General features: G+C 45.5%; 1 pseudogene; it reads left to right on the top strand.

Moving 5' to 3' along the window:
* The first annotated feature begins 565 nt into the window (after nt 1-565).
* Nucleotides 566-15,326, top strand: part of LOC132825751 (gastrula zinc finger protein XlCGF57.1-like) — a 32,607-nt pseudogene continuing 17,846 nt past the window's right edge.

The raw sequence follows: 15,326 nt of genomic DNA, 5'->3' as shown, positions 1-15,326 counted from the left end.
TGCTGCCTGACCTGCTGTGCTTTTCCAGCCACTAGTAACTAGTAACCACTTTCAGGTAATTGGAAAATAATGCAGGGTGAAAATGTGAAGATTATTTTACGCTGTGAGTTTTTGAGTATCTGGAACAGTCTGAACAACAACTAGATGTAGATTGAGCAGTTATTCTCCAAAGAGATTTGGAATGTAGCTTTTTAAGGAAAGATTTGGAGGGCTATAGGTAAATGGCAGGGGAGTTGGGACAGATTTGTAGTATCTCAGAGGGAGACAGTACCGTCCCAACAGGCTGAATACCCTCCAGCCCCTCTCCCTTTGCTGTGTGATCCAGTCCCATTCACTGAATGATGAAGCTCATCCCATGACAATGACGGGGAATCCCATCACTGACTTCACAATGGGGTCGGCTGATTGACGGCAGCTTTGGTCCAATAGGAGGGTGGTGGGCGGGACTGATGGGCCATGCGGAAGTGGCTCGTCCTCCAACCAATGGGCGTGAGTGAGGGGCGAAAGCCGCGGTATCACGTGACCATGGATTGCACATGCGCATTGCACCCCGACTGGTGAATGCGAGGAGGAGGAGAAGAGGTTGACGGCCGGAAAGGTGGGAGTTCTAGTTGAAATCGGAAGGAAAATTGAGTCACTCTGGACTGGTAGGTTTCATAAACACTCAGTGTAGGCTGCTAGACCCGAAGTAGAAGCTCCCGATTCCGCGGCTCAGGAACTGAGGTGATGCTAGGTCCCGGGTTACCGCCGCCATCTTTATCAGGGGCAAGGCACAGGGATGCACGTGGTTTCTAGGCAGAGGTGGGAGCTGCAGAGTAGAGTGGTGCTGGAAAAGCACAGCAGGTCAGGCAGCATATGAGAAGCAGGAGCATCGATGTTTCGGGCAAAAGCCCTTCATCAAGAATGAGGTAGGGAGCCTCCGGGCTGGGTAGAAGGTTGCCCAGATGGAGTTGATAGGTCGGAGAGGAGGGGGAGCGGATAGTTGGGAAGGAGGATTGGCAGTTGGGACAGTTCATGAGGATGGTGCTGAGGTGGAAAGTTGTAACTAGGATAAGGAGGGGGTAGAGAATGAGGAAAGTGGTGAAATCCACTTTAATGCCAAGGGGCTGAAGTGTTCCAAGGCAGATGATTAGCTTCGATTCCCTGCAGTGTGGAAACAGGCCCTTCAGCCCAACAAGTCCACACCAATCCTTTGAAGAGCAATCCAACCCAGACCCATTCCCCTACATTCACCCTTAACTAATGCACCTAACACTACGGGCAATTTAGCATGGCCAATTCACCTGACCACATCTTTTTTGGATTGTGGGAGGAAACCGGAGCACCCGGAGGAAACCCTCGCAGACACTGGGAGAATGTGCAAACTCAACACAGACAGTTGCCCAAAGTGGGAATTGAACCCGGATCCCTGGTGCTGTGAGGCAGCAGTGCTAACCACTGAGCCACTGTGCTGCCCTAAGATGAGGTATGAGACGATGAGGCATTCTTCCTCCAGGCGGTCAGGTGGTGAGGGAGTGGCGGTGGAGGAGGCCCAGGACCTGCATGTCCTCAGCAGCGAGAGGGGGAGTTAAAATGTTCGGCTACTGGGTGGTGAGGTTGATTGGTGCGGGTGTCCTGGAGATGTTCCGTAAAACGCTTTGCGAGGTGGTGTTCAGTCTCCCCAATGTAAAGGAGGCTGTGTTAGGAGCACCGGGTACAATAAATGACATTGGTGGATGTGCAGGTGAAACTTTGGATGTGTAAGGCTCCTTTGGGCCTTGGATGGAAGTGAGGATGGAGGTGTGAGCGCAGGTTTTGCAATTTCTGTGGTGACTGGGGAAAGTGCCAGGACAGGAGGGTGGGTTGTTGAGGGTCGTGGACCTGACCAGGTAGTCACAGAGGGAACAGTGTTTGTGGAAAGGGGTGGGGAGGGAAATACACCCCTGGTGGTGTGGTCTATTTGGAGGTGGTGGAAATGTCGGTGGTGCATGTTGGTAGGATGGAAGGTGAGGACCAGAGTGGGGCTTCTGTTCTTGTTGTGGTTGGAGGGGTGGAGTTTGAGGGCAGAGGTGCGGGATGTGGATGAGATGCGTTGAAGGGTATATTCAACCATGTGGGAAGGGAAATTAGTGTTTAAAGAAGACCAGTTCCACCACAGAACACACCAGAAGGCCGCCTCCTTTATAGACCGTAATTTCACTTCCCACATGGTTGAAGATGCCCTCCAACGCATCTCATCAATGTCCTGCACCTTTGCCCTTAAACTTCACCCCTCCAAACACAAGGACAGAACCCTTCTAGTTCTTACCTTCCATCCTACCAACCTCTGCTTAAACCGCATCATCAGCCAATATTTTCTCCAGCTCCAAATGGCCCCTGCCACCAGGGATATAGTTCCCTACCCACTCCTTTCCACAAAGACCATTCCTGATGTGACTACCTATTGTACTCTGGGCTACCTTCTGTCCAGCTCCCCCCCGCTCACCCCCCATTTATCCTTCCACCCCGGAGGCTCCTTGCCTCATTCCTGATGAAGGGCTTTTGTCCGAAATGTTGATTCTCCTGCTCCTTGGATGCTGCCTGACCTGCTGTGCTTTTCCAGCACCACTCTAATCTAGACATATGTTAGCTTGAGCAAATGCTTGAAATTAGGAAAATTGCTAGCTCATTTACATTCCCTTCAAGGGAGAAACTAGCTGAATCTAGAGAGGAGTCATGGCAGGAGATGTTTGACCCATAGTGTGCTCTTCTTGCACAATTTGGGAAATAAGAGATGTTTCCAGAGTCCCTGGTGGTCATGTGTGCAGGAAGTATGTCCATCTGCAGCTACTGGTGCTGGAGGAGGCCCAGGACCTGCATGTCCTCGGCAGCGTGAGAGGGGGAGTTGAAATGTTCGGCCACTGGGTGGTGAGGTTGATTGGTGCGGGTGTCCTGGAGATGTTTTCATAGCTGGAGCTGTGGATAGTTTCTCTGTCGAACATCCCTGATACTTAGAATGTCGTGGACAGCACGTTTAGCGAGTTTGTCACACGGCAGCTGAGGATTACATAGGCAGAGAGGGAATGGTTGGCCATCAGATAAAGTAAATGGCTCAGGAAGGAAAATGTAGCAGTCCCCAGATGTCATTTCCCCCCCAGTTTGGATTTGGTGGGGGGGCCTTTCAGGAAAAATCAGCAACAGCCAGGTTCGTGACACCACAGTTAGCTCTGCTGCACAGAAGGGGAGGAAAGAGAGTGGCAGGGTGATAATGATAGGGGATTCAATAGGGGTACAGATGGGCACTTCTGTGGCTGCATACATGAATCCAGGATGATATGTTATCTCCCTGGTGCCAGGATCCTGATATGGACCAGGTCAGACCCCTTCAAAACATTTCTAGTTGTTTTGAGAAGGTTTAAAGTGGATATTCCAGGAGTGGTTTAGCTCGTCCACCCCTTTAGTTTTAAACAAAACAGCATTTATTTGCAGAATACCAAATGAAACACAAACAAAAGAGAACAGAATAACTTAATCTAAAAATCCAACGCACTATCCCAAATTAATGATACTGTTCCAACTTCCTGCAACAATCCACATAAGTATCCCTTGGCAAGAAAGGTAAAATCAAACATGGTCTTTCTGGAGAGATGGCAGAGGGATTCAGCATGGAAGACCTTCTTCCGTGTAGCTGTTTCTATGACCAGTCTCAAAACTGACTGCTTTCAGCGAACAGCCAGACTGCTAAGCCTGACCTCCCTGGCCGACCCATCGTCTCAGCATGCTCCTGTCCCACTGAACTTATTTCTACCTACCTCGACACTGTCCTATTTCCCCCCCCAGTCCAGGAACTCCCCACATATGTTTGAGACACCACCCATGCCCTCCACCTCCTCCAAGACTTCTGTTTTCCCGGACCCCAATGCCTCATCTACACCATGGATATCCAATCCCTCTACAGTTCCATCTGCCATGACCAGGGCCTCCAAGCCCTCCCTTTCTTCCTCTCCCGACATCCCCACAGTACCCTTCCACCGACATTCACTCTCACTGGTTTGGCCGAACTGGTCATCACCCTTGACGATTTCTCCTTTGAATCCTCCCACTTCTACCAGACCAAAGGGGTAGCCACGGGCATCCATATGGGCCCCAGCTATGCCTGTCTCTTTGTTGGCTATGTAGAACAGTCCATCTTCCGTAGTTACACCGGCACCACTCCCCACCTCATCAATGTGGACTGCACCAGTTTATCATTTCCCCTTCCCCCCACCTCACCCCAGTTCCAAACTTCCAGTTTACCGCTGTCTCCATGACTTGTCCTACCTGCCTATCTTTCTTTCCACCTATCCACTCCACCCTCCTCTCTGACCTATCACCTTCATCCCCACCCCCACTCACCTATAGTACTATATGCTACTTTCTCCCCACCCCCACCCTCCTCTCATTTATCTCTCCACCCTTCAGGCACTCTGCCTCTTTCCTGATGAAGGGCTTTTGTCCAAAATGTCAATTTCCCTGCTTCTCGGATGCTGCCTGAACTGCTGTGCTTTTCCAGCACCACTCTAATCCAGAATCTGGTTTCCAGCATCTGCAGTCATTGTTTTTACCTAGCCAGACTGCTAAAGCCAAACCAAACCAGAGAAAATTTGAGCTAGGAAAACTGGCCACTCTCTTTTCATTGTCCACGTGTGTTTTTTGAACTTGAAAGCTTTTTGCCTGAGACAGTATATATTTGCTATAATCAAATTGTCCCTAAAACCCAGACCACCCAGAGTCTGTTTGTATGACCCTTCTGAAAAGAAAACCAAGGACAACATAACTTGTTTTCTGTAGTCAACTCAGCCATATTAGGGCGATTTTGGGATAGTGTAGGGGGACGAGCTAAGATAAGTCCACAGGTTGGTGCAACGTTGAGGGCCAAAGGGCCTGTTCTGCGCTGTGTTGTTCTATGTTAAAGGAGCAGTGTCATTACAATCTGCAATATCATGGAGTGGCTGCAGGACATTCTGGAGTTGGAGGGTAAACAGCCAGTGGTAGTGGAAAACCTAAGTACCAACGACATAGCGAAACGAAAGGATGGGGGCCTGAAATCTGAATCTAGGAAATTAGGTGATATGTTAAGATGCTAATCGTCAAATGTAATAATGTAAGACTTGCTCCCAGTGCCATGTGCTAGCAAGAGCAGAAATAAGAGGATTGGTCAGCTGAATGTGTAGCTGGAGAAATGGTGTACCAGAAAAGGGTTTAGATACTGAGGCATTGGGATCATTTTTGTGGAGGTGGAATCTACGCAAGCCTGACTGCTTGTCCCTGGTTAGAGCTGGGAGAAATCTCCTTGTGAAGTTTTAAACTAATATGGCAGGGGGATGGGAACCAAAGTGTAGGTTTAGATTCAGATCAGAAAATGGGAGTTGGATCATTAATTACTGATATAGTCAGCGCCTCCAAGACAAAAGAAAGGAGGATTAAATGAGGATCGAGTCTCTCTTCATACATCAGTCCTGACATCCCGGGACTCAGTCTGGTGAACCTCCTTTACTCTTGCTCAATAGCTGGGGATTTCTCCTTTGGGAAAGGACTACATAGGTATACACAGTGCTCAAAGTGTGGTCTCACCAAAGGCCTTATAGAAAGCTATCCCTGCTCAATAGACAATAGGTACAGGAGTAGGCCATTCTGCCCTTCAAGCCTGCACCACCATTCATTATGATCATGGCTGATCATCCTCAATCAGTATCCTGTTCCTGCCTTATCTCCATAACCTTTGATTCCTCTATCCTTGAGAGCTCTATCCAACTCTTTCTTAAATGAATTCAGGGACTGGGCCTCCACTGCCCTCTGGGGCAGAGCATTCCACACAGCCATACTCTCTGGGTGAAGAAGTTTCTCCTCATCTCTGTCCTAAATAGTCTACTCCGTATTTTTAAGCTGTGTCCTCTGGTTCGGCACTCACCCATCAGTGGAAACATGTTTCCTGCCTCCAGAGTGTCCAATCCTTTAATAATCTTGTATGTCTCAATCAGATCCCCTCTCAGTCTTCTAAACACAAGGGTATATAAGCCCAGTCGCTCCAGTCTTTCAGCGTAAGGTAGTCCCTCCATTCCAGGAATTGATTCCGTGAACCTACACTGCACTCCCTCAATAGCCAAAATGTCTTTCCTCAAATTTAGAGACCAGAACTGCACACAGTACTCCAGGTGTGGTCTCACCAGGGCCCTGTATAGCTGCAGAAGAACCTCTTTGCTTCTATACTCAATCCCTTTTGCTTTGAAGGCCAGCATGCTATTAGCTGCTGTACCTGCATGCTTACCCTTATTGACTGGTGTACAAGAACACCCAGATCTCTCTGTACTGCCCCTTTACCTAAATTGATTCCATTTAGGCAGTAATCTGCCTTCCTCTTCTTGCCACCAAAGTGGATAACCATACATTTATCCACATTAAACTGCATCTGCCATGCATCTGACCACTCCCCTAATCTGTCCAGGACACCCTGTAATCTCCTAACATCCTCCTCACATTTCACCCTGCCACCCAGCTTAGTATCATCAGCAAATTTGCTAATGTTATTACTGATACCATCTTCTATATCATTAACATATATTGTAAAAAGCTGCAGTCCCAGCACTGATCCGTGCGGTACTCCACTGGTCACTGCCTGTCATTCCGAAATGGAGCTGTTTATCACTACTCTTTTGTTTCCTATCAGCCAACCCTAATTTTGCTCACTAACCTCCTATGTGGGACTTTATCAAAAGCTTTTTGAAAGTCCTGTGCTTTCACTGTGAAGGCCAATGTATTTTTGCATTCTTCACTATTTGTAGTTCCAGCCTGCTTCCTAAAATCACAGAGAAACATGGGACAAAATGGGGTCAAAGTCTCTGACAAAGAATTGTTGAACAGAATGAGCCCATCATATCCATGCTGGTCATCAAGCCCTTTATTTACTCTCGTCCCATTTTCCAGCACCCAGTGTGTAACCTATATAGTAGTGCCTTGTATGATCATCTAAACATGTCTTCAAGGATGCAATATTTCCTGCATCTGTCACCATTTCAGATGCTGCCAGACCTGCTTAGTGTTTCCACTTTGTTTTTATTTCAGATTTCTATCACTTTGTTTAAGCACTTTAGAGTCATAGAGTAATACAGCATGGAAACAGACTGTCCAGTCTAACTTGCCCGTATCGATCTGTACATGCACCACCCTCTGATTAAAAAGGTTGCCCCTTGGTCCCTTTCAAGTCTGGCACCTTTCATGTTAAACCTACGCCCTCTAGTTTTGGACTGCCCTACCCTGGGAAAAGAATTTTGACTATTCACTGTATCCATGCTCCCCATGATTTCATAAACTTCTGCAAGGCACCCCTCGGCTTCCAATGCTCCAGGGAAAATTGCTCCAGCCTATTCGGCCTCTACCTATACTTCAAACCTTTCAACCCTAGCAACATCTTTGTGAATGTTTTCTGAACACTTTCAAGTTTCACAACGTCTATCTTATATCAAGGAGACCAGAGCAGAATGCAGTTTTGCAAAAGTGACGTAACCTATATCCTGTGCAGCCGCAACATGACCTTGCAACTCCTCTACTCAATGCACTGACCGTTAACAGCTAGCGTCCGAAACACCACCTTCACGATCCTGTCTACCTTCATCTCCACCTCCAACTAATTATGAACTTGCACCCCAAGGTCTCTTTTTTTTTCAGTAACAATTTCCAGGAACCTCCCATGAAGTGTGTAAGTCCTACCCTGGTGCCATCTTTCTGAAATCAGTGAGATGAAAATTGAGCGCAGTATTCTACGACTGGCCTCAACATTGTCCTACACAGCTGCAAGATGACGTTCCAACCTCTACTCATAGAATCACAGGAAGCAGGCCATTTGGCCCATGATATCACACCAACAGTCCAAAGAGCATCCCACCCTATCCCTTTAACCTTGTATGTCTAATCCATCCGACATGTGCATCTTTGGACTGAGAGGGGAAACCAGTCCACATGGAGGAACCCCATGCAGACACGGGGAAAGTGTGCACATTCCACACAGTGTAGAATCAAACTCGGGTCCATTTATTGATCAGTGTACTACCAACAAGGACAAATGTGCCCAATCTACCTGAAACTCTACTTTCCAGGAACAAACACTTGTCATAGAACAGTACAGCACAGAACAGGCCCTTCAGCCCACGATGTTGTGCTGATCATTGATCCTCATGTATGCACCCTCACATTCCTGTGACCATATGCATGTCCAGCAGTCTCTTAAGTGTCCCCAATGACTTTGCCTCCACAACTGCTGCTGGCAATGCATTCCATGCTCTCACAACTCTGTGTAAAGAACCCGCCTCTGACATCCCCTCTATACTTTCCTCCAACCCGTTTAAAACTATGATTCCCTCGTGTTAGCTGTTTCTGCCTTGGGAAATAGTCTCTGACTATCGACTCTATCTATGCCTCTCATTATCTTGTATAACTCAATTAGGTCCCCTCTCCTCCTTTTCTCCAATGAAAAAAGTTCGAGCTCAGTCAACCTCTCTTCATAAGATAAGCCCTTCAGTCCAGGCAGCATCCTGGTAAACCTCCTCTGAACTCTCTCCAAACCATCCACATCTTTCCTATAATAGGGCAACTAGAACTGGACGCAGTAATACAAGTGCAGTCTAACCAAAGTTTTATAGAGCTGCAACAAGATCTCACGACTCTTAAACTCAATCCCTCTGTTAATAAAGCCAAAACACCAGATGCTTTCTTAACAACCCTGTCCACTTGGGTGGCCGTTTTAAGGAATCTATGTACCTGCACACCAAGATCCCTCTGTTCCTCCACACTGCCAAGAACTCTATCCTTAATCCTGTACTCAGCTTTCAAATTCGACCTTCCAAAATGCATCACCTTGCATTTATCCAGGTTGAACTCCATCTGCCACCTCTCAGCCCATCTCTGCATCCTGTCAATGTCCCACTGCAGCCTACAACAGCCCTCTATACTGTCAACAACATCTCCAACCTTTGTATCATCTGCAAATTTGCAGACCCATCCTTCAATCCCCTCATCCAAGTCATTAATAAAAATTACAAACAATAGAGGCCCAAGGACAGAGCCCTGTGGAACACCACTCAGCACTGACTTCCAGGTAGAATATTTTCCTCCTTCTACCACTCGCTGTCTTCTGTTGGCCAGCCAGTTCTGTATCCAGACAGCTATGTTCCCCTGAATCCCATTCCTCCTGACCTTCTGAATGAGCCTACCATGGGGAACCTTATCAAATGCCTTGCTGAAGTCTATATGCACCACATCCACAGCTCGACCCTCATCAACATTTCTAGTCACATCCTCAAAGAACTCGATAAGGTTTGTGAGGCATGATCTTCCCCTCACAAACCCCTGTTGACTGCATTTAATCAAGCCATGCTCTTCCCAGATGGTCATAAATCCTATCCCTCAGAATCCTTTCTAACACACCTTGCAGACAACAGACATGAGACTTACTGGTCTGTAATTGCTGGGGATTTCCCTATTTCCTTGTCATTGCCCTCCGATCCCTCTGAAGGGCGATTGGTAGAAACCAGGAACGGCATTGGGTTGTGGCTTATTTATGAATGAGCTCAGTTTTAATGATAATCTAGCAGTTTTTCCAAGTGACCAGACTGATTTCTCTGTTTCACAGCCTGTGTTCTCTTCTGGTTTCTCTGAATACATTTGTTTTCTGTTTGAAAGGTTGTTTTGCAGTGAGAGGTCTCAAACAAATTCACACCCAGATCTGACAGTCACTGTGTTTGTAAGAATCTCTATTTTAGGATTTTGAGCATTGAAGGAAAAAGCACCATTCACACTGGGGAGAAACACGTATCGTCTGTGTGTGGAAGAGTCTGTGAAGATTCATCTGAAATGTCCAAACGCCAGCGCAGTCCCACTGGGGAGGGACCGTGGAAGTGTGAGGATTGTGGGAAGGGATTTCTTTACCCATCCCGTCTGGAAACTCACCAACTCAGTCACACTGGAGAGAAGCCGTTCACCTGCTCAGATTGTGGGATGGGATTCACTCAGTCATCCCACCTGCTGACACATCAGCGAGTTCATACCGGGGACAGACCATTCAGCTGCTCCGTGTGTGGGAGAGGATTCAGTCAGTCCTCCAGCCTGTGGATACACCAGCGAGTCCACACTGGGGAGAGACCGTTCACTTGCTCTGATTGTGGGATGGGATTCAGTCAGTCATCCCACCTGCAGATGCACCAGCGAGTCCATACTGGAGAGCGACCATTCACTTGCTCTGACTGTGGGTCGAGATTTGCTCAGTTATCCAGCCTGCAGGTACACCGGCGAATCCACACTGGGGACAGACCGTTTACCTGCTCCCAATGTGGGGTGGGTTTCACTCGGTCATTCAGCCTGCGGATACACCAGCGAGTCCACACTGGGGAGAGACCATTCACTTGCTCTGATTGTGGGCAGGGGTTCACTCAGTCATCTAGCCTGCAGATACACCAGCGGGTTCACACTGGAGAGAAACCATTCACTTGTTCTGAGTGTGGGAAAGGATTTGCTCGATCATCCCACCTGCTGATACACCAGCGGGTTCACACTGGGGAGAGACCGTTCACCTGTCCTGAATGTGGGAAAGGATTTGTGCAGTCATCCAAACTACACATACACCAGCGAGTTCACACTGGGGAGAAACCATTCACCTGTCCTGAATGTGGAAAGGGGTTCATTTGCTCCTCTAAACTGCTGGAACACCAGGGGGTTCACACTGGGGAGAAACCATTCACTTGCTCACTGTGTGGGAAAGGATTCACTCAGTCATCCAAGCTGCAGAGTCACCAGCGAGTTCACACTGGGGAGAAGCCATTCATTTGCTCTGCTTGTGGGAAGAGGTTTAGCCAATCATGTAACCTGCAGAGACACCAGCGACTTCACACTGGTGAGAAACATTCACAGAGTCAACTCAGCAGCTGATGTACCAGTGAGTTCACTCGGGAGAGACCTTTCACTTGTTCCACATATGAATGGTATTCACTGTCATCCAAACTGTTAATGACCAGTGAACTGACATTGGGTGGGTCATGTTCACCTGCTCTGTTTGTGTAAGTGGATTTACTATTTGCAAATACACTAGCAAATTCACAAAGAATCATAGATGAAGGGTTTTGCTTTCCCTAACACACAGGAATGTACTTTGGTCATTGGGCTGTTTGTATTGATATAAATAAACTCAGTTGTGTTAAAGAGGCTAACAATGTAGGTAAATGTTGATATAATTGTGTATCTGTATGGTATGTTTTGAAAATGATCACATTGTCACTGTACATCAACACACTTACACTGGGTACAGTCTGTCCACAATGAGTTTTCTAGTAACGATGATGCTTGTAATGAGTTCCTGACTATCTGACAGTGGTGGATTTGATGCTACTTTTATCTATATCCAGAAGCAGGTCCAGAAGACATGGTTCGATATTTATAAACACCACAGGTTTGGTGACATGTTTGGGATAAAAATTATATACACCAGCTTTTCATTGAATCCATGTTGCATGAAGTCTGCCTCATTCTGAGAGCCTTAGAGGTAAGATAATCATGTGTACACTTCAGCTGAGAAGTTGGGAGAAGGCACACCCAGAGTGAGATGTAGCCTGTAATGGTGGGAATTTAGTTATCAGTGCTGTTGGGTGGTGTTTAACCTACCGTGGCAAGCAGACAGAATCTAAAGACAGTCAATTAATATGTCAGGAAGGCATGGACATTACAAGCCAGTTAAGGTACAAGGGAGTTTAACACAGTTGAGTGGCATTGATTTTAATGCTGAGTTTGATGAACAAGGCAGAAAAGTTAAGGATGCAAATTAAAACATGGGACTATGATGACATTGCTGTCACTGAGACATGGTTGAGAGAAAGGCAGGTTTGGAGGCTCGGTACTCCAGGATATAGGTTCTTCATGTGAGACAGTGAAGGAGGCCGAATAGGAGGGGCTGTCACTATAATGTTCAGGGTATTCATTACAGTTTCAAAAACTCTTTTAATAAACCCATTTGGGTGAAGGAGCGGGTAAAGAGGGAAATTTCAGGGAAGTGTAAATGTAATAGGGTCGTAATAGGGAATTTCAACTTCTCCAGCATTAACTTTTGGAGATGCTGAGGTGTATAAAGTTTAAAATCTCACAACACCAGGTTATAGTCCAACAGGTCTCATTGGAAGCAGTAGCTTTTGGAGCACGGCTCCTTCATCAGGTGGTTGTGGAGTACATGATTGTAAGACACAGAATTTATAGCCTGTAAATTCTGTGTCCTACAGCTGACACAATTGGATACAAATGAATACTTTTGATATAGCCTCCCTGGACATTAAGGCTTTTGATATGTTCCTGCATGGAACACTAATATCAAAGGTAACAATTGGATCTAGTGAAATTTGGTCAGTTGGATCCACAATTTGCTGAGTGGCAGGAAGCAGTGGGTGATGATCAAGGAATATTTTTCTGACTGGAATTCTGTGTCCAGTGGCGTGTCTCAGTTGAGTGCTTGGCTGATCGATGGTAAATTGATTTTCAATCTGGATTATTGAGAAGCAACATATTTGGACAGGATAATTTATTCATTGCATTTGGCTGTTATCCATAAAGTTAGTAGACCAGCCAGGGAAGGAAGAACACATTTTGTTTTCCCATAAGCATATTCAGTGACACTGATTGTCAATGGGATTTTGGCAGCAAGATAATTCTGCTCAAATGTTGCTTGGTCCACAGTTAGACCTCAAAAGACAGCTTCTAATGTATGGTGCTGCAAATTATGAAAGAAAATGGAATGTTGACCTTAATTGCTAATTGAACAGCAGATTTTCTACCAGCTGAGTTAACCTGGCCTCTTATAGCAAGTGTTTGAATCGCATTTTACAGTATTAGAAATGAGCTTTTCGCCTGATAGTTTTGACATTTCTGCCTGCAAATTTTTCCCTTCCAATGTTATTTTTTTAAAAAGTTATCACTGGTGGTGCAGGGTGATAATTACAAATAGGCAATTCTAGTTTCTAGGTCACATTCTCTTTTAATCAGAAAAAAAATTACCTGTCCACATACTCTCCCTTCCTTTGAAGAAAGTGAGGACTGCAGATGTTGGAAATCAGAGAGTGTGGCGCTGGAAAAGCACAGCGGTTCAGGTAGCATCTGAGGAGCAGGAGAATCGATGAAACATCCTTGTGCATCTGCTTTAGATGTTTCACATAAACAGTTAGGTCATTATCCTTCAGTATCTCGAAATCGTCTTCAGGTTTGAAAATTGTAAAAATTCTTGACGTCCCATATTGTGCCAATAGACTTTGGGTTTTTTGAGGAAAGATATAATGGCTACTGGTTTTGCACTGTAAGGTCTGTTCAACAAATTGAGTTTCTGAAAGCTATCTGCCAGATAAAATATGTCTGCCTTAGCATCAATACATCTTTTTACATGCTCTCTATCAGACATGATTGAAACTAAGGTGTCCCAGAGTGTAACAAAATGTTGAAGACAGTTTCCCTTGGAAAGCCACCTTGCCTTGGTACGCAGCTGCAGCATCCAGAAGTCGTCTTCATTTTCTTCACGCAGCTACCAAAAAGACAATCCTGAAGGACGTGGGATTTGAAGAAGTTTACAGCCTTTATGAAAGCGAAAGACTGAGACGTCCTCCGAAGTTTTTAGCTACTAGGTGCTCCCTGTGAATGATTCAATGAATAGCAAAGACAGAAGGTGTAACTCTTTTTAGATAGATGAATCCCCTGTATTGACTAACATAGAAGTGGCACCGTCAGTTGCACAGACAATTATATTCTTCACTGGGATATTGTTCTTGCTTAAGTAACGTTTGACTTCTTCAAAAACACACAGTCGCTTAGTATTTGTTTTAATCCTCCTGGCAGACAACATCTCTTCCATTAGTTTGTTTCTGTTCCAGAAGATCACGTAAACCATGAGAATAGCGTTATGATGTTGTAAACTGGTTTTGTCTAATTGTAAAAAGAATTTCTTGGATTGTAACGAACCGATCAATCCCTCTTCAATGTTCTGTACCATCTCATCGATTCTTCTGGGAACAGTAGAAATACTCAAAAGAATTGCCTGAATTATTTTTGGCACTGGAATTCATGACCTCATATTATATGAACACTGAAGGTAGGGGAAATGACTCACCAATGTTGCAAGCATTTCCAGTTTTAGCAATCAGTTTACCAATTTTGTATGAAGCAACAAGACCCTTCTCTAATCTCTGTGATGTTTGAGTAAGTATTTGTTTCAGCTTGACCTCCTCTTGAAATTATTTCCAAGGTTTTTGAAGACATCTCAGGGTTTATCCTTTTCAACTAAATGTGAGGTATCTGACTTTTTTTTCCAATTTTCTTGACCACATGCTTTCATTTGACAATGTAGTTCCGCAGTTTAAACACACAGGCAAAGATGGCTTTGGCGGTGAGACCATACAATCAGTATTCCACTGAATACTGCCAACACTTTTTTTTTGGCCAAGGAATTCATGGGTAGAATTATTTCTGAAAATTATGATTATTTTTATGAGGAAAGTAATGAGTAAATGAACTAGGATACAAAAGCCGAGCAAGAAGTACTGCCTTTCAGATAATGAAGTATGGCGATAATAGATGCAAGAACCCTTGATTGAATACATTAACCCAGTGCAGTCTGATTCACGACGGACTCTGAAGTGAAGCTGTGTGGGAGGAGCTTAAACAATTAACTTACCAGGTGCACTGAATTCAAACGGTGTATTGGAAAGATATTATAAACAGGAGGGTAACTATTGACTCCAATGAAGATTGTTGTTTTGTTATTTCTTTGGTTCTGTTACAAGGGCCCCCATAAACCTGTGGCTGCGTTCAAATGTGCCAGGGCCACTAAGGGGGTCATATGGTCCCTGTTGAGAATGTCTGCTCCATTCAATTGACAGGGACTATGGCTATCCTACATACACACAAACACTGCTGTTCTCTATAATTTAGACATGGACTGCTTTTCTCCATAATATAGACAGTTACTACTAGTCTTCATCACAAAGACAGGGACAGCTTTTCTCTGTGATAGACAGGGATGAGCTAATCTCCACAATATAGACAATGACTGGTGTTCTCCATAATATGGACAAAGGCTGCCATATTCGATACCATGGACGGGAACTGTTGTTGTCTATGATATTGCCAGGACTGGTGTTTACTGTAATAAACACTGTGACTGCTGCTGTCTAATATGTTCTCCATAAAATAGACAGAATGCTGGGCTTATGGTTAGCACAGTTGCCTCACAGCGCCAGGAACCCAGGTTTGAGTTCTGCCTTGGGTGACTGTCTGTAGGGAGTTTGCACGTTCTCCCTGTGTCTGTCTGGGTTTCC

The sequence above is a fragment of the Hemiscyllium ocellatum genome, chromosome 21 (genome assembly GCF_020745735.1).
Source record: "Hemiscyllium ocellatum isolate sHemOce1 chromosome 21, sHemOce1.pat.X.cur, whole genome shotgun sequence".
Classification (NCBI taxonomy): Eukaryota; Metazoa; Chordata; class Chondrichthyes; order Orectolobiformes; family Hemiscylliidae; genus Hemiscyllium; species Hemiscyllium ocellatum.
Note: the sequence above shows the minus strand (reverse complement) of the source record. Positions and strands in the feature narration are given on the sequence as shown.